At 28.8% G+C, this 21,634-nt stretch overlaps 1 protein-coding gene across 1 annotated transcript in view; it reads right to left on the bottom strand.

Moving 5' to 3' along the window:
- LOC111035303 (lachesin-like) overlaps positions 1–21,349 on the bottom strand; it is a 184,961-nt gene extending 163,612 nt beyond the window's left edge. The window contains exon 1 of the mRNA XM_022316868.1: positions 20,845–21,349. The gene's annotated coding sequence lies outside the window, so the exon portion shown is untranslated. The remainder of the gene's footprint in view (positions 1–20,844) is intronic.
- Positions 21,350–21,634: the final 285 nt, after the last annotated feature.

Raw genomic sequence — 21,634 nt, 5'->3', positions numbered from 1 at the left:
AACCAATAGACATGAGTCAACAACGGTCGAAGACGGATATTCAAAGTTGTCTTCTCTTACCTCTCCCCCGAATTTGAATGTTATCACAATATCCGTAGTGCAGTGTGTACGTGGCTGCCATACAGTACAGAGATCATATGTTTTATATCGTCAAAGTTTTGGGTCTTAGACATCCTATAGCTCACAGCAAAAAACTTTAAAGCATAAGTATAGGTTACCTTTCGTTTCCTACCCTTAAAATAGACAATACATTACCAAAGCTTGTCAACATTATATCATAAGCCACATTATGTTCTGCGCACGGTACAAGACGTGGTGGGAAAAAAACCTACAGCAATAATTATTTATGCAGTGGCAGCGAAGGGAAATTTAATTGCCTAATCACTCGCATCAAACTAAACGCATACCGAAACATCGTGCATTGTGATTATAATAATATTAATATTAAACTATAACATTATTATGATAACGAATACCGATTACTCGTATAGAACTAAAATCGTGTTTATATAGTCAATTATTATAGTATGTATACTGCAGTGATATTTTATTATTTGTCGGTAACCTACAATCTACATAATATCATTACTAAAAAATAGAATTACTATTTGGGAATTTTATCACTGAATTGCATACCACTACAATTAAAAAAAAAATTCTCAACACTACATTTTAAGTTAAATGCATTTATTGTGTCATCGTCCATCGAGTACCAACAAAAAATATGTGAAATTTTAAACCATAATCACGTTTCTCGATATACTTTTTCTGCAAAGCAAATCTGTAAATCATGAATTCTTTTTTGTTAATAACTATTAAGTATAACCATGACAGTGAAAACCTTACCAAAAATCAGTCAGAAACAAAAAACGTGTATTTAGCCTGCAAAAATATTTATATTAAAAGTGCTTCATATATTATTCCTAGTAAATTACTATATTATTGTACTATTGTCATATTTGTAATGAGATAGAATATAAGCGCAGATTTTATGGTTTTTTTTGTTCTCAGTATATTATCTACAACTATTAAAATGTTCTTCAAACTCTTCACATTTCGTATGCCATGCAATACTTTTATGTTGCTAAAACTATGGTTCAAACTTAAAATCGTATTCATTTATGGAAATATTCAATGTTTACTCAGACAATCGTTCCAGATTAGTATGTTAAATATCCTACTCGAAAGTATGAGGTACCTATGCGCTGAACTTATTCGCCTTGTGTATAATAATATGTAATATACAATAATTGGTTTAAATAAAATATGCGTGTATCAATGAAATAACACAGTATATTAATTGTAAATAATATTATTTGGTTCATACGGTTCAGTAATTTTAAGTCCTAAGAATGTTTTTCAAAACACCTAAAATTTACGGAACAGCAGAAATTATCTTCAAATAATAAATTTGAATAAATAAAATATGTACGCACCACATTTTTTCATAAATACACAGTTTTATACTTTGTATTCCAAATAAATATGCTAATTTAAATGCTAAAATTATATTACATCAATTCACATAGCATAGTAGCATACCAATCGTTTGTTGTATTTTTTGTTTTCTAAAGTTAATATAATATTTAGTAATAAGGTTTCAGCTGAATAAAATATTCTATTTATGTACTTGTTAATGCTACAGACAGACTTAATTCCTAATTCCTTTTAGATGTAGACTTCTCTAAAAGGAATTAAGTATTATGTAAGTAGGTACTTACCAGAAATAAATAGCATAAATAATATGTTATGGAAAAAGTAGAAAATCGAGTATGACACGCAATGTCTAATAATTATAGTTTTCAAGTTGTGAAAAACTTTATATTGGCCAAAAATTGTGCACCACAAGACCACAATAAAATCGAGGTGGACAAAGTAAATAAAATATTCAAATTAGTAAAACAAAATTTGATTAAACAGAGTATATTTATGTACAATAAATACCAAACAATTTAAAAATATTATTATAAGAATACCTTCACTATATGCATCATTATTTTGACTTTATTAAACAGGTAATTAATTTTAAATATTACTATTGAACTGGGTAAGGCGAAATCGTATTTTATTACTTTTTACATGTAAGTTATTATTATCATATAAAATATTATCATCATAAGCAATACTAAGACATTTTGCAGCAATGCACGAGTGTTAACACATTGTTACACTTTAGGCTATCATATCCTTACCCACGCAATTTGGGAACAGCCTATTACAATAACATTATTGCAATTTATAACACTGCTAAACATCTGAAATTTACTTTTTTTAGTTAATAATAATTTGATTCGATATACATTGTTCAGAAATCTTAATTTATTATTATTATTACTCACAATTTTAAATTTGAAAAAAAAAAATGATTTTGTTTAACGTGTCACATTGTCTTAGTCGTTTGCCTGCTGCAAGTAAAGTCTGAAGAAATATTAGATTGGCACTTTCATTTGTCGACGAAAATCTATTCGGTTTATCTCTTTACGATCTTTTTAGCATTTACATTTTAACAGCTACGATACAAAACGATAAGCCTGCAGAGCCGTTGAGTCAGGGTGATTTCCTTGTCTATGCAATCTAGCAACAGTACGTATACATAGGTATTTAAAAACTTAACACCACAAAGACCTAAAATAAATGTCACGGAAATCACACGATCATTATAACGTTGAGTTACTGAGATACCAACTCTTATGTAATTCATATTCAAATACTACAGCTATTTTAGGCAATTAAATATTTTGTGAATAAAATGCTGTTCGGGACGTCCTTATACTGTTTATTTATTGACTGCAGATAAATAAAACTGTAATTCTATGGAGGAATAATAAGTCATAGTTTATCAGATTGCTTTAAGTTCATAAGAAATATTTATTACGCATAGTCATGATATACTGGTACAATATATATAAACCATTACATATAAATATTAGTTATTACTAAGGCCAGCCTTATATTAATCGTGGGCCAACTGCTACCGTTGAGTTATAACACTACGTGATGTATTTCGATAAATGAAAATACAAAATTTTTTTGTGTACATTCAACAATTATCAAAGTAAATCAAATCCGAAGTGGATATAAAAATGAATTCAAATTTCGTATTTTTTGTGTCATAAGTCACCAATCTCAGATATAACTTAAATATTTAAATGACAAGACAAACAATTATCATTGAGTTATAGCATTTTTTACTGAGATTCTAGTTGTATATTATAATATACATACTATTGTGTAATTCAAAACATATAATTTTGTTTTATTTCTAATTTGTATACATAATTCTAATGTATTATTGTTTACTAGACAAGATTTAAGGAAAATTAACAATTTCTTTTGACTGATTTGTGTCTTAAGTCAAATACCAGGACATTTTAAAAAACTGTTGCATACAGTTCAAAATTATATATACAATTATGTCAGTACCTAGAATATCATTAAAAAATTCACAAAATTCAAACAATGATTTACGAATAATCTTTTTGAAAATCTGGATGAATTGAAAAATGAAATGTCAGAAACCATCATGCTTCACTCATCTTTGTTTATATAGTAGTATTATTATTTATTATCATGTAATAATTAATTTTCCATCGCATATAAAAATAACGGTACTCTATAAGAACACTAAATACCAACTATAAGACAATTCAAATCTATAAATTTATAAAATATTAATAACTGATAAAATAACAGCCAATAAAAATCTGATTCAACTGTCGAAATATAATTGTTTTACGCTAAAAGTTCTAGAAAAAAAGTAAAATATCTGATTTATGTCGACCATAAAATATATGGATTACGTGTAATATTATATTAAACACGTGAATAATGTATTTATGTGTGTATGCTAGTATGTACCTAAAATTTAATATTTCAATCAACTCTGGAAATTATCCGAAGCGTCGATATAATATACGGTTGTGGTATCGTTTAAACTTTCAATTTGCCAAAGATTCTAAAAGACAATTACAGAACAGAAGCTATTTAATTTAACCCCCGTTCTCGAATCATTAAGACATCATACACTTGCTACTAAAACTTTTGTTTTTAAGTTTCATTATTTGATTAGTTCGTGTTCAGTGGAAAACGCGTGGTTTACTGGTAGAGTGAGTTTGCGTGTGAGCGCATTAAGGATGACGAGTCACTTAAAATTTAAGAAGTTTTCCAAAAACCAAAAGCCGTGCACACTGTAAAACACTGACTTTAGCTTGTTAAAAAAAATATCGTATACGTATGAAGTGAATTATTTACAAATAATAACTTAGACAAAACGAAATAAGTATCATCTTATATTATATTTTATGAAAACATTCCTTTCATAATATTCTATAACTCATGGAACAATCGATCATATTTTCAACTTCTCCTTTTTTTTTTTAAGACCACAACCACAGAACAGTTATTATACATATATATTAAGTTGTGTTTATTTTTGAAATTTACAATTGAATCAGTTATTTTACCAATTATTTTTTATATAATTGCTACCATACTGTTATATAGTAATTTATTATAACTATTTATTTGACATTTGTATACAAATTTTTTTATTTTATAGGTTATTTATAAAAAAAAACAAAGTAAAATAGTAAATAAGTCATAAATTATATAGTCAATGCTGAAAGGCATGCAAACAATGGAGAAAAATGTAGACGGTAATATTCATCTAAATAATATACCTAGTCTGTGTTTATTATTGAAAAAAACTCGTCAAATTTTATATTTTTTTTCTTAATTTTTAAATAAAGTTAAGAAATTGCATTTTATAAAAGCATAATTGTCTATATTAAATGCATAAATTCTAGAATTTTCTGCCGGTTTCATGAGTTTCTTGGGGAATTAAAGTGCAATTTCAGAAAAATGTTTTTTACCAAAGCTGTTTATTCAACACATTAACATATGTTATTTAATATTTTCTGAACAAAAGAAAATAAATAATGTTGAACCATAATATATTATAGTTGATTAATGTTTGGTTCGTAAGTCATAACCAATTTGTTCTTAAAAATATACGTTTTCATGAATGATGCAATATTCATAAACACGTTATGAAATAGTAATGTAGCTTTTAAAAAATACATACATTATGTTTTGTTGTAGTTTTAAATTTCAAGTTTAAAATTGTTTTCTTTTTTAGTATAGGTTTGAGTTTAGGAGTTAGTCATTTATTAAAGACAAAATAATAAGATAATAATTAATAATATAATAAGTGTCTTGTAATGTGAAGATCAAAATTGCTCAATAACCAGTTATTAGAAATTTATAGTTATAGTATAATTTTTTTCATTTATACTGTAATCAAAATATTCATTGTTTCTCAATAAACAATCACAACTGAAACTGTAATATTTTATCCACAAAGAAATGAACGAGTTTATATGGGAAAGTTATATTTGTTCGATACATTCTTCGTACGAATAAATATTGTTAAAACTTTTCAAACTAGGTTTTTTTTTTTTAATTTTGCTATTGCAAAGTGTCATTTATACGATTTTTTTCATGGTCTAGAACGTGAAACTTTTAGTTTGAGTTTACTGAAAACGATGGATGATATCCGATAACGAAATATTTTTATACCGAAAGCCGATCGATTCGATACTAAAACGAATGATCGCACTATAAACGTGCGAGCGACAGAGCGTACAATATGCATTACAGAAATAATAAGTATGATGAAAATAACTAATATAAGGTATCAGTTGACGATCGCGAATAATCCCGAGAGTGCAATGATAATAATATTATGATATTACAAACGTACTCACTTATAATGCATTTTCGTGCATCATTAATTTAATAGTATTACATGCCGGAGAAAGTATAGCGAAAGTATACGGTTACACTGTCGTAATTTATGCGGGTTAGAAAAAACTTTTTCGATGTAAATATCGCAAATCTGCATACGACGTTCACCGGTCGGATTCGTCTGCCGGCGCCGAGTGTTAAACGCACGAGATAAATATTATACTTATAAAAATATTTTATTATATTATGACCGAGTTTGTTGTTTTACCACTCTGCGCGGCTCGTAAACACGCGCAACGCACACACATTTTACGTCGATCGTATAAGCAATAATAATAATAATAATAATAATAATAACAACTATAATAACAAAATATAGCAATACAATGCGCGATAAACTTGACGGAAAAAAGGAATTGCACGTCGATCTCATGGGTACACGGCTGTAAAACTAATCCACCGCCGAGAATTACGTTATTAGCAATAACACTTATTACACACTGTAATTATAACGCCGGTGGTGTGCGATTTTTCGTCGTACGTCGTTGGATGACACAATCATTGTGTTGATATGAAAATATATAATATCAAGTCCGATTACCCAAAAAAAAAAACTTGCGACGAATAGGAATCATCGTGTTTGTTGTTCGGAGGCATTTTGAGAACTACGATCGCGTGTGGGATGTGCACTGTTATGATCACGGGACTTCTCATGCTTTGAAATATAATAGCTGGTGACACACGATCGGAATTTATTGGCGAGCACGAGAGTATTATTATATCGATGTACAGGTTGCACCACATTATTTTACAGTCACTCATAAATAATAAATATTTTCTTTTAGGTTACCTTCATAATATTATATGTTTATAAAATCACATTGATCAAATTTTGTTTTCATTGATATTACTATTATATTTTACTAGTCCACTTGGTGGAATTATTTGTAAATCATTAATATAATATAGTTTCATTCATCCTTAATAATTACCCATAGATATCCTACACATATGTGTATATTATATTAGTATCTCAAAGTACTAAATATTTATATTGTTGGTAAATATATTATTATTAATTTCGAATAATATTACTATGACACGGCGTCTTGGGTAGGCAATTTAGCTACACCACTGCCTTGCGAACATAATATTGTTTCAATATTATCTGAGCTTATTTCAATTACTATTTTTGTACGTCAAAAATGTCTCACAATTACATTATAGATGCATTATTAAAATATCATATTATTCTTCACTATTCATAACAATTTAATGTATATATATACATGTATATACATATTATATACACCAAAATATAACTTAAATCACTTTAAAAAAAAATGATTTAACCATTTTTTTTTTTCATCCAGGTATAAAGTGGCCATCATCTAAAATGTCATAAAACAAGCCGTTACATTATAAGGTGTTTTTAAATTTGTCACGCAATAACAAATGACAGTAGTTACATTATCACCAAATATTTATATTAGCATCTTATAGATTTATAATGATTTTAAAAACTTTTTGGCTTTTTTCAGCTATTGGTAGATATTTGACAGTTTTGAAAAGGTCGATGTATCCAAACGTAAATTTAAACAATATTTTCTACCCATGAAATTGGTGTTACAAGAACATTAAATATTTGGAATATTTAAACTATAATAATAATACTTATTAGATTTAGACCACATTTACAAATTAAAAAACATGGCACATGTGACTTCCATGCACAACATCGTAGATATAGTGTCATTATTACAAAGTTAATATACAATGTTAATTAACTAATGACCTATTCGTTTGAATTCTGATAAAGATTTCATAATGTTCAAAATAGTTATCTGCTTAACAATATACAGAGGAAAAGAGGTAATTCTCATTATATTCAAAAATGCATAGTGGTATCGTCACTGGAAACTACTTAAATGTTAAAAAAAGTATTTTGAACACTAAGTTTACTTAAAATTTCACAAATCTGATATTAAAAAAGATCGATATTAGATGGAAAGAACAGTTTGATCACCTCGTTGGATTACCCTAAAATAATATGTATCGTAACAATAGTATAATTATATTCCTATACTTGTAGATCTACAATATTATTTTCATTAAATATTTATTGTATATTTATTTTTATAGAATTAATTATATATATTTTTTGATATGCATATTTTTATTGTATAATATGTTTGTATATATTTTAGGAGTATTTACATTCAAGCCAAATTTATTGTTAATCTTTATTTATTGAAATTTTACAAAGTAGGCACATACAACAATGTGTCTGCAGAGAAACGTTTTTTGGATGTAATAGCTCGTCATCCAATTCAAAATTAACGTATTCTAATCCCATTACAGTGACATACTCAATGACAATAATCAACAATTTACATTGGAAACCTACTATACAGCAAAGCGACTTTTGGGTATTTTCGCAATGATAAAAGCGAGACGAAATTCGGGTATATTGAAAGGCTATTTCTGTGACCCCATTAAACACCACCTTGATCTAACCGTATACTTTATATATTTCGAAAATGGCAAATTGATCTTAAAAAGCTTTTATCGTATATATAATATATATATATATACTGCTATACAAGCGGCGCTAATTTATCGGCGGCAGAGGAAAATAGTTTATCCCCCACTAATAAGAGTGTGGCCAACATACGTTGAGGGGTGATTCTATGTGTGTGTTTACTATAGCCGGAAACGGTAGTAATGGAAACGTCGGAGAAGAGTTGGTGACCGTTTGAGAGGGCGGTGGAGAGGAAACATACCGGAAGGAAGCGTACAAGGAAAAGAAAGAAAGAAAGGAAAGAATGTGTTCACCCACCTCATGTACTTCTTTCTATGTGCGTATGTGTCTGTGAGAGAGAGGCGAAGATGCATAGCACGTGTGGGTGGTAAACCAGTGGTAAAGAGACTGTCGGTCAACAAGTGTTCTTCATATTACTCATATAGCAACGCATATATACTATTGTTAATTCTATAAATTAATAAAATACGCTATAAATGCCAAAGTATTATTAATTATTTACTATATACAATGACAATATCATAAACATAATAATAATATTATAATATAGTATAGTATACCTTACTGCAAGAAAGAAATAAAACAATAATACGAACAAAAAATTAAAAAATCTTTTTAGATGTAAAAGTAATAAAAAAAAAAATAACATAGATATTCTACCTATAGATAATATAAGACTATTGATGAAGGTGTTTTTTTATTTATCATACAATTCACAAATCAAATATGTACCTACATCAATAAACTTTAGTAGTCTCTTGAACAAAAAAAAAATGTTTGTTCATGCTAATATAACTCTGCTTATCACAATATTACCAGGAACTCATAATTTCGGTGAACAAAATAAAATAATATGTAGTGACTACTGTTAAAACATTTTTATATTTGATTATACTTACAAAATACAATCAACATTAATAGTGTAACATTTCTTTAATAAATTTATTGTTTGAAACGATAATACTCAAAGAAATACAAAAATATTACTTTACAATATTATAATACTCGTATAATGTTTGATAATTGTTTTTCATCTACCCCTAACTTAGTGACTTCATTCAATAATCAGTATTGATATGCATTTTTTTAGCATAAAGATATTATGTGTGATTATAATATTAAAGGATACTTAAACGATATTGTACTTGTTATTTTAGATAATACTTTTATAACATTTAGATTCTGAGTATAGAGTTTAATGGGTTTCCCAATGATGCATGTTTTCTTTTAGTGTCCGTCATAAGTCTTGGAAAATAATAAAATGAATCAATCTTCAATTTCGAAGATGATTGCTAGTTGAAAATTGGAACTTATTTCTACTTTTAGGACTCAACATCAGATTGTTTACGACTTCTTACGGTTTGTTAATGTTGATATTTATAAGTTAATAATAACAGCTAGTCATTTTTATAAATTAATATTAGGTATAATAAGTCTATGTGATTTATTTTTGTCAAAAATTAGTTAAACTTACTGCATTACCAATAGCAAAATAAAATATTAAAATAACCATAATAGTATAATATGCTGGTAGACCAAACAAAATTATTTTTAATTTACAATGATTAAAATATCAAACGCAATGACTTACTAAATGAAACACACTCCACACTTACATTTCACTACTACAGTCTACTGCAAGAATGATTTTGCTGGTTGTTTTAAATTTCAAAATTGTAAAAAAAAAATGATATTGTTATTCCTATAAGCTACGACTTGTTAAATAACAAAACAATGAGCGTATTTTAAAATAAAACAATCAGAAATGAACTCAATTTATGAATTTGGGTTATAACTTTATAAGTACTTGCAAACGTATTAAAAAGTATAAATAATAGTAGGTAATAAACATTTATAAGCAGCGAAAGTAAAATTATATTGTATTATTTTATAATATATATAAATAAATGTACAATAATTAATTTTACATTTTGATTAGATTTCTAATGTAATTACATTTTAAAATAATAAATCTGCTTTAGATTTCATGAGAAAATAAATTTATTATTTTACTTTACACTCGATTTTTACAGCCATATTTATAATATTATGTAAATATGTGTAGAAGGTATATTTAATAATAGTTTGTTTTCGCTTACAGTTACGTTTGAACTACACTTACAAATTACAATTATGTTCAGCATCGACATAATATTATAACGGACAACAACAATATTTCATTTTAATGGTTATTATAATATAACACATTTTGTTTATTTAATTTAATCAATTTTATTTCCAAATGCTAATTATTAGCACCGTGTAAGTATTAAAAGTGGTTAAACATACCTGGGAGTTAAATTTCTATAGTAAGTTTGTATCAAAATATCGCCCTCAATCATTGTAATAATTTCTTATGCAATAAATTAAAATTAAAAACATGTAATTTTGATGTACAACTACAAGTCGGTATTATTAGGAGTACTATAGTTTATGGGCAATGAATGAAAATCTAAAAGAAATGTATCTGAAACCGACACGAAAAATAGACACTTTAAAAGCAATCATACAACGGAAACGATATATTCGTACAAACTGACAGCGTATTGGTATAAACACAAATATTATCCTGCTAAAAATTCCACAGGTACGAAGAGTTGTAGTTTTTGGAATACCAAATTATTCGATTAGGAGTTCATCAGATTCAAACGATTATCACCTATAATTAGGTATTGTAATGTTTTGACAGCAATATCAATACATCAGGTTGATATTGTTTGAGGTTTACAGAATGATGGATAGATATTTTGTACGATCGAAATTAAAATGGTATGTGTAGAATCGTGTTTCTTCAAAACGCGCGAACGTTATAAGTTAACAGTGAAAACTAATTGATATTTCAACGAACAGTGCGTTAGGCCCAATAAATAAAGAAATAACCACATACAAAGCCGTTATTATTATTATTATTACCGAGCTGTAAATAATTTTTTTCGCTGCCACAAAAACGTTATGCCAGAGAGATTCCTGCTGATTCGCGAACAATCTATCGCCGTCAGCGGGTGACGGCCGTGGCGGGGGGATGACTGTTGGTTGTCGGTGGTGGGTGGTGAGATGGCACGAGATGAGGACGGTGTATAATATATAGAAAGGACCCCGTCGGATCTAGTGGAGTGGGAGAGGAGGTTTGGGGTGGGAATGCGAGGCTTTCTAAATCGTAAACCATAAGTCATTCAAACGTATCAATATATATATACTATTATTATATATAACGATCGACACGGTCCCAATCATGGATCCCGATATAATACTGATGGTCTTTCTATTACAAGTGACATATTAAACTTTTATATTGAATTCATATACTCGACAATTTCATATTTTTAGAATAGCAGTTCGCAAAATAACGTGCAATCAATTTATTGACAATTTTCGCATGATCATGAATTAATAATAATAATAACAACAACAGTAATAACACACTGAGAAAATATAATAATATTATACTTGGTAACGGTCTGACGTTTTAGAAGGTTGGAAATTTAGACGAATCTACGTAGGTACTTACTTGATTTATATGTAGTTTGATGGCTTAAGATTAATTAACTTGCGCTTGAACAAAAAACAGTATTTTAATACACTGTGGTCACTCAAACATCATCCATATGACCGGTATATTACCAAAAACATTTGAAACGTTTTTTTTTAAATTAATCTTGTCCAGTTTTAATGCATATAGTGGTACTAATTAATCGAATGTCGTAACATTTTCTGATAAAAATCACAGACAATCATACTAACTTCCATTAATACCAAATTATGTGTTGATGTCATAAAATAATTTATAGTGCAGATATCTGTACATTATATTTGCCACGTTCTTGCCAAAACGTCATAAATTCAAGTATAATGTATATTATGGAATTAATCCTAAAACTTAAAAAGTTGAAATACTATTCTTCTATATTATTTCTTTAAACATTTTTAAATATTTTATCTGACGATCAAACACTGAAGCTAAGATTTAGCTTTGGAAAAATATATTAAGTTTCAAATTGTAAACTGTAGGAGAAAAAAATAGCATCACGCAAGTACAGGATTTCTTTCTTTTGTCCATCGAGTATTTAATAACGGGGGAAAAAACCTTTTGGTACTTTGGCATTACGACAAGAGTATTTACCTTTTGGGATGGTTTTTTTCATTCATATATATTATATATAAACTGAGCAGCTTTCACGGAGATGAAACATGAAATTACAATTTTACTAGCCACCCAAATAATAAAATATGTTATAGTTATAGTTATATGCTATAGTTTACGTAACTGTATTCAATTTAATATTTTTAAATCATCATTAACCTAATAGTAATAATTTAAATATAATTATGCTTTGAGGCTATTGCTTACTACTAAAAATTAAAATTATTATCTGTATTCAAAATTATATATTTTTTCAAATGTGTATTTAGATAAAAATTTTAATTTTTGACAAAAACTTTGCATAGAATTGAAAAAAAACTTCAGTATGCAACAAATCAAACGCCCCTTTTCCATGCAGTACGTATATATTATGTAGCTATACATTTTTTATCTCTACTATAACTATAATTTTATTTTGTTTTTACTTCCGCAAGGGGAGTATTACATTGTAAATATTTATAAATTATTGTTTTATAAAAGAAAAACGTACCTTTGTTAATGAACTATCCACACTTGGTCAATATTTTTTTAAATTTTAAACACAATTCGATAATATGCATATTTTTTAGTCAAACGAATACGGTAAAACATAAAATAATATATCACCTAAAAATATAAAAGTCTTAAATTTAGTTTGTATTATTTCTATGTTATCTGTTTACGATCGCGCCAAAATCATTACACCTGTAACGACTTTCACAGACATGGCGGAGATGTAGATTCATCGTATAATAAAGGCCAATTTAGATGTATCTGGAAAGTTAAATGAGAAGTCAAGAAAAAACATTGAAACAGCATGACAATACACTGGATGACAATAAAAATACCTACTATATAGTTGACGACCAATTCAGAATATCTGTGTAGGGTAATACCCACGGTTCGTTTACTGATAAATTAAATAAACTATCGAGTCATTTACAATTGCAGGAACTTGCTCGACAGCTGTAGATTGAATGCACATGTTATACTTTCGCAGTACACATTGATGCGACGTTAGAATATTCTAGTGAAACTATTCACTTTACAGACAGACAAATGGATGATTTGTGTTCAGTATATTGGACATCGATGACTTGGAATCGTCGTTTAAAAACAAAAAATTATCCTTATCGACTGCCGCTTACGTCGAAAAGCATTTGGGAATCTCGTGCTGGACGACACAGGTTAGTGATCGGCAAAAGTCTAGCGGCTTTCACTTATGTCATCATTGTTGTACTACAGCCTTAGCATTATTATTCTGAAAAATATTAAAATAGTGATGTATGCACGGCCGAACAATTAACATTAAGTGTTGACAGTTCGGCAATGAATAAGCAGACCGCACCTATATGCTATAATAGGAGTGCGGACTTCTGTTAGGGTAACTTCTGTTTTTTGTTTCGTTAAGAATAGGAAACGTCGGAGACGTCGGATATGTCGAGAGAATGTTGTATAAAGCAACCCACTGATATTCATACAACCATTTCATATGTATGCGCGTGTAGTGCTGTGTATTACATCAAACACGAAATTCATTTTCAGACATAATCTTTTTGTAGCCAATTCAATTGGACATAAAACTAAGATTTACAAAGAAACTTTTCATTTCAAAGCATTTATACAACCACTAAAATTTGTCAGTAAAATAATTTGGAACACAATAAAATTGTATATTATAATATGCGATCGTTTAAAGTGAAGAAAGATAGCTTTGCAAATTAATAATATATCATCATCGTGGAGTTTATGTTGTATTATCTTAGTGATGAATATATAGGTACACAAAAAAACAAACATGTTGTTATAAGAAACATTTCTAATTTATACAGGTACAAAAACGAAGAGTAAGCTTGATATGTTCAAAAATGCAGTATGCGGTTACTGCGTATCACGGTATAAAGCCAAATTCTGCATCTGCAGAACCATAAAGTATGAAAGTAGAAATAATAATTCAAACAAAACGTATTACAAAGGAATATTGTTTTGTTCTTACAAGCATATTACAATATTAGAGTTTACTTAGACAGTAGAAACTCGAGTTTCAATATGTATATTTGTATAAGAATCTGAGAAATTCAAGATGCGTCGTAAATTTAAAAAAAATGAAAGAAAGAACTAACCAAGTGAGTACGATGTTCAACTATAAATGTAAAACGGATATAGAGAACTGCATCAAATTGAATATAACCTGATATTCTATTAAACGTTCTTAAACTATTGGTTCACATAATATAATATACAATTGTGTATCATAGAAATATAAAATATAATTTGATTTTTAAGATTTTTCTTCCGTACAACATTACAACATAAAATACCTAACCTAGACGATATTTGTACGAAATTTTTCAAAGTTGCAACCCAATAAAATGTAAATAGCCTATAATATTATATATTAGGAACAGGCTTTAAAAAAAATAATACCTGTTATAATCACGTTGAAATGGCTTACCGATACAGACTTATATCCATTTGATCATAAATTGTACAATATTTTTTGTATATTATAATTACCTATCTAAAACCATTACTTTTTTCCACTTGTTCACAATGTATTAAAAGCACGCATCCCGACAATATTCGGGGAAACGAAATGTCCGAAAATGATTTGTCACAGTTGTCCGGGTCACAATGGATTATTATGTGCCCGAAAAACACATATATTCCTATTACATTATTGTGTTTTCTTGCGTTTTGTGTTCACTCGTTGGTGTATAATACAATACACAGTTTATTGTAAAAAATTTTTTTTCGAAGTAGCAGTATCTGGGAGTATAGGCCTAACCTTAACTACTGCAAATCATGCTGGGAGAGACCTTGTGAGATCTACAATATCTCCAATTATTTCAATATAGATATGGATGAATCACGATTATCAAGGTTTAAGTTTTAATTTTCAACTTAATGTACAATAAATTACAAATACATATCGGGAAAAACTATAGCAGTCTGAATCATGCTGGTTGTAAAGTAATTGGACCCACCTTGCAGGGTTATGCACCATGCATAATATTGGTGATGGGATATTAAATTTAATGAGAGGTTCAAGTTCAGGTGAGATGATTCTGGGAATTTGAAAAATAATGTCATACATTAATAACATTTTAATATGAAATGTTGTTAAATTATTTTATTTGTTTATTATGTAATATATGGAACGAACCTCCGTCTGATTATAATATTTATGTTTATAGTATATACATATACATATATGTATATAATGGATATTTGCAAGAATTATGACATAAATGCATTAATAGTTATAAGACATTTTATAGGCATTGGTCAAGTCTGATAGGTTAATATTGAAGGCAATTGTTCTTGGTATTTTATTTTATTAAAAAAATTCAATAAGCCGTATGATTTTAATGTTATGAATGTTGTATTGAAAAGTATTAAGGAGTTTTTTTTGAAACATTGTTCTTACAGGATTTTGAACCATTACAACACTATAGGTTTCTGGCAAAAGTTATATTAATTACTGTTTTTTATCGATATAACTTCCATCTCGTAAGTGCCACTGACATAACACTGTATAATGTCTTCAAATACTTTTAGCTAATTAGCTACAAGTTAAAATTTTGGTTTTAATACATAGAAATTCTTAGAAATGTTTTGGTATATTAAGTAAAATATCTATATGATTCAAAAAGTAAAAATCATTACAAATTAACGACTAGAATTTTTCGCCCAAGCTTATACTTCTTTATTCTTTTAATTTTTAATTTACATCGTGTCTTGTGCACATTTTAGGATTTCAATCTTCATGAATTTGACTAGATCACTATTACAGGGGAAAAAAAAGTTTTTGATTGCTCAAAGCATTTAATATAATTTTTATATTATACTTATTAGCGGAATGTGTTTTTCATCAATTTATTAAAAAAGTCTTAGTAATCCAGAACCAATCTTTATTTGGATTCTAATGATTGATTTGTAATATCAGTTTTATTATTATATGGATTTTTTTTTTTAGGAGCGTATATTGCGTTTGAGTTTAGCATTTTTCATTTGAAAAACAATATTTAAAAAAAAACTTACGTTCAACATTTTTCTTTTTTGAGCATTCTAAATGTATATACGTTTTACACTGAATAAAATAAATACTTAACATACACATACTTATTGTAAAAAATCAAATAAGACTGTACATTTTTTGACACGTATTTTCATTGTGAATAAATCGGGTCTTCGGCAATTAGACATTTCTATAACAAAAACTCCTAATTTTAAATTGAAATCTAAATAGTTGTCTTATATTATTTCAACCTAATTTAACTCAATATTATATAATTTTTTGTAATAATTTGTTTACTAAATTGCACTTCATTGGTATGTTTAAAAAATCATAGAGATATGTTTTTCTCAACGTCATCAACGGCCGTATACCTAACACTAACACCAATACTGCTACTTGTATTTAGTGTAACGTATTTTGTATGATTAATACGGCAAACTTATTAAAACAACTTTTAATAGATTTCTGATCCCTAAAGTAGTTTTTCTATAGCATTTTAACAAAAAAAAATCAAGTTTTTCCAGCAATGATGGTCAAATAGATAACGGAAAGGTATTTTTGAAAATTTGTAATAACTTTTTATTATTGGGAAAAAAAGCTTATCACTAATCTCTAACATTTTTAAAAATCATTTCTATTATTAAGCAACGTTAAAAGAAAATTTCTAGAACTCTCCTTCTCTTAAAATATATTTAATCTAATAGAATTTTTAACCGACCGCCGACACACATTTTTCAACTTTATCTAAGTAACTGTAGTTAAAATTTTTTTTTACCTTTTCCTGACATCGAGTGCATATTAAACAAACTGCGGTGCACTTTATGGTAGATAATGCTGTTGTAATAATTATTATATAATTTTCCACAGTTTTATTTTTTTCCAATGTTTTCTTTTTACCTAATCAATATTGTGTGTTGTTCACAAATCGTAAACAAAATAACTCGTTTAAGTACCTCATATCAATTGTTTGTACAGACATAATTATATTGTATGCACAAAAATGTATTTTATATTTAATTTATATAATAAATAATGCATCATTATACCTATTTTGTTGTGCATTAGGAAATCACATTAACCAATGGTTCAAGAATTCTTACATTGGCTACTTTATTGTGATGGTTATAGAATAAGTATTATAGGTAACATATTTGTTGTAAGTACATTTTTTTGAGAAACTGTGAAGCTTAATATAAAGTTTGTCTAAATGTCTTTGCATATAATATATTTTGTATATTTCGTCATATTTTAGAAAATGAAAGAATTATTAATAATCATTTATATTATAAAATTAGTGTATACATCATTATTGTTTCTGTTCTATAATTATTGCTGCTGCATATTATAGATAATTGTTTAGTAGTTTTAACTGAATAATATCTTCGTGCATAATTCGAATAGTTATAGAGAGTAATAAGAAAAGAGTCAAAATAACATATATATTTCTCAATTTAGTCTAGTAAACTGTACTTGGTCGTTAATATTTATTAAAGTAATAAGATAAGTACTTAGTTTCATAGTTTAGAGCATTTATTTTTTTGTTGTTGTTTTTCTTCTAGTTGTCAGTTGCATAATTGTATGCATTTTTTGAAAATTGTATTTTAATAAGTCCTTAACTCAAGTAATTGCAATCAGTTACCACGGTTACGCATATTAATTACCGATAAAGAATCCGTTCAGGTCCACCTCATTTTTATTTTCGATCTGTGCAACGGATAATATTATTTTATGTCTGCCGACTTCAAATGTGTCCAAACACGACTCCGTTTTGACGCAACTAGGACTTTGATGTTGCATTTGTATTTCAAACAAACAACGTAATAAATTCCCCTCCCCAATTAACAGTAGTCCTTTTTTTTAGCTGTAATAATATTAAAGTGCATTTGCTCTAACTGACGTGCAAGTTAATCCTTGTAGACAACTCGTGCACACATTGTTTTTGTCTGCATAATATTATTGTGATTAGAGTTTTAAATTATAACTTATAATGTCGATGGATCAAAATATTTTGTATTCATATTTATGAATAGTTCCTATTACCTACAATTAAAAAAATAGTATTTGGCCATAGGGTGTCATCTTGAAATTAAATAATACATTTTGCATACTTGCATTGAAGAACGTATGAGAGTGTGGCAAAGTCTTCGATTAAGTCACTGGTGAAACCTTAATAATCGTTTAATATTATTTCTGTACATTTCTCGTATTATATTTAGGCACAGATTTTTAAACGGCCCAAAAACTTGCAATCATTAGTGATTTAATAACTTCAAGCCAATTCTTAAATTAATTTCATGACCAATTTAAATATTTACAAATGGCACGTCAATTTGACAGTACACATACACCAATTATAATCATTTACGCACTTACAATTAAATTTAAAATACAAAACAAGAAAGCTCGTACATTAATGAATAGAGTTTAAATTATATATGTGTTTAACACTTTTCAGTATAAATGAATAACCACCTACCTATTGAATGAGACCAAACTGAAACTCAAGCAATAATAGTTTATTTGTTTTTATAATTGTAAAATAATAATGTTGTACGTGAGTGTTTAGTGGAAAAAGTTTATGTTTTTTAAACTTTAAGTTGATTATTTTAATTGGTTTTGAAAATTCTATTGATTGAACTATACAAATTTAATAAAGACTAGTAAGAATATTGGTAGAAGTTATAAACTGACTCACGAACTCACGCCATCGATGACAAGGATATACATTACTAGTTGCACAAACTTTTATAAAATAAAAACATTTATAATGTATAATACTTTATATCAGTAGATCGTTGCCCATCCAAACTTTAAAACCCTAATATGTTTTGATCTGTTACTACTCGTGAGATAACTGAAATAGATAAAAAGTATATAAACAGTGATTGAGAGTTGAGCGTTCGGATTACGTATATACTTATTAAACTATTGGTACCTACCGTGCGGATAGTATTATTATAAATCCATCTTGTTTAATAATGAAACATTTTATACAATTTAAACTCGATGCTAAGTATAAGTAAATAAAAATCTGCCCTCTAAAAACGGTTCTAACCACAGCCTGATAATTATTTACTCCTGTGAGCAAACATTTTTTAACGGCTTATCCAATAAATTAATGGACGTAATGTGATGCTATAGTATCATTAAAAGAGACTATTATACCCAAAGGCCAAAACTAAAAAAAAACACGATATCAATTTGTGATAAATAAAAATCACTAAGTTACTTCAAATTTAATTAGAATAACATAACATAAAGCTTGGTATTAAAATTTTTTTTCGAAATGAGGGGTTTGACGTAATGTATTAAGTTTCAGCACTCAGTCTTAAACCACATAATAATACATCATATATTGCATATTCTATATTTATTATATGATTTTAATTTATATAAATACACCATAATTCATAATGAAAATATAAAAATGTTATACTTCTATGCCAATACAAACACATGAGTTTTTATTTTACATGACTGTTTCAACCGAATTTGCAAATAAAAAAAAATTTAACTGAAAAAAGTATTGAATGAAATATGCGTTTACAAATGTTTGTATTATAAATAATGACCCAAATATATATTTTTATAAACAATTTATTTTGTGTTGTTTAACACACTTAAAATGATATTTTAATGAAATAATTGTTGTGATACATAATAACAATTACGAATTTCCGCACAAACGCTTAAACACTAAATCTTCTAAGTGAAAATTGACTAAATACATTTAAAAATATTTTTCATTTTTTATACTGTTTTTTATTTTTATGTTACTGTTTAATTATTATATGGTGACAATAATATTATAAACTATTCTAAATTTAACATGTCTTCATAATAATTATGTTATTAAACTATAACCGGGTTTTATAATTTTTCAAACGGTTTCCCGACAGGTATACATTTCATACTGGAATGTAAACAGTCACATAATTATTTTAATTGATAACACGTGGAGTAAGCCAGGGCCTACGAACACTTCTTTCAATAAAGTTTGTATCAATCGTGACGACCAAAAACCACAACCACTGTACATCAACCTAACAACTATTGCCGGGTGGTCCAAACACCGAGTGAGTGACTAAAGCGCGTTTAATCTAGATTCGGTGGAACGACACGTCACCCCTCAATATATTATATATCGTTCTTCGAACCGTGACATCGAGACGTTTCATTCTTTCCATTCTTTCGATAACGGATTACGGAACAGGAGCCTACACTATTTCTTGTATATTGGAAACGGCAAGTGATCCTCTTACGCCGAAACGACACGATTTTTTCGAACAAAATAATATTACGTACTCGGCAGCGACGGGGGATTCGGAAAAGCGATGAACGATTCGAGACGTACGACACCTGTTATAACATTAATGAAGTATATATGGTATAAAACATGCGGTTCGACGAACTTACCTGCACGTGCATGTATGAGTCGATGGCGCGTCCGGGATCGCTGGTCGGAAATTTGATTGGAAAATAAGGACAACAGCGGATGGGAAAACAAATCCCACGAATATACGATTCGACGATGCGTCGAAAATGTTCTAAAAATATTGTTATACTCTGCGGAAAGAGGGTGAAAACAAAACCACTAAAAGGTACGTGTCCGCGTGTCAGTCGCGTGAGACCACATGGATCAGGTCATTTAATGGTAAAAATTCTGTGGCGTGGGGGGAGGGGAATTTGGTTGAATATGGCTTGGGATTAATCACGATCGATCAAGACGGGAGTTGTTTAAATTACGATACAAGATGCGGACAATATAATGTACTATAGACGTGTCTCCTTGTGTGTATGTGTGTGTGTGTGTGTGTGAGAGTGTGTGTGTGTCGTTTTTCACGAACTTTATGTCAGTGGCACGTGAACGGAGACACCACACACGTACGCTTGCAACGGGCGGGCACACCGTGTCAGATACCGCGAGACGACTGTTGGCCCGCTACGGCCACCGCCACCGACGACGACCACCGCGGCGGCGGCGGCGGCGTCGGCGACACGCTCCACGGCGTTTTTCGGTCCAGACGTGCGCGAGCTCCGCCCACGTCACTCGCGGAAAAAAGTCCACCGCTATCGCCTTCGAAGGGTGGGTAAGTTGCCGAAATTTTCCGATTACCCAGGAAAAACCCGAGAAGTCCCGTCGCCGAAACTCCTTCTGCCGCCGACGAGAGCTACCCAGTCGGACCCATCCTCCCCCCCCCCCCCC

Source organism: Myzus persicae, unplaced genomic scaffold (genome assembly GCF_001856785.1).
Source record: "Myzus persicae strain clone G006 unplaced genomic scaffold, MPER_G0061.0, whole genome shotgun sequence".
Taxonomy (NCBI): Eukaryota; Metazoa; Arthropoda; class Insecta; order Hemiptera; family Aphididae; genus Myzus; species Myzus persicae.
The sequence above is the reverse complement of the archived record's forward strand: the minus strand, read 5'-3'. Positions and strand labels throughout refer to the sequence as shown.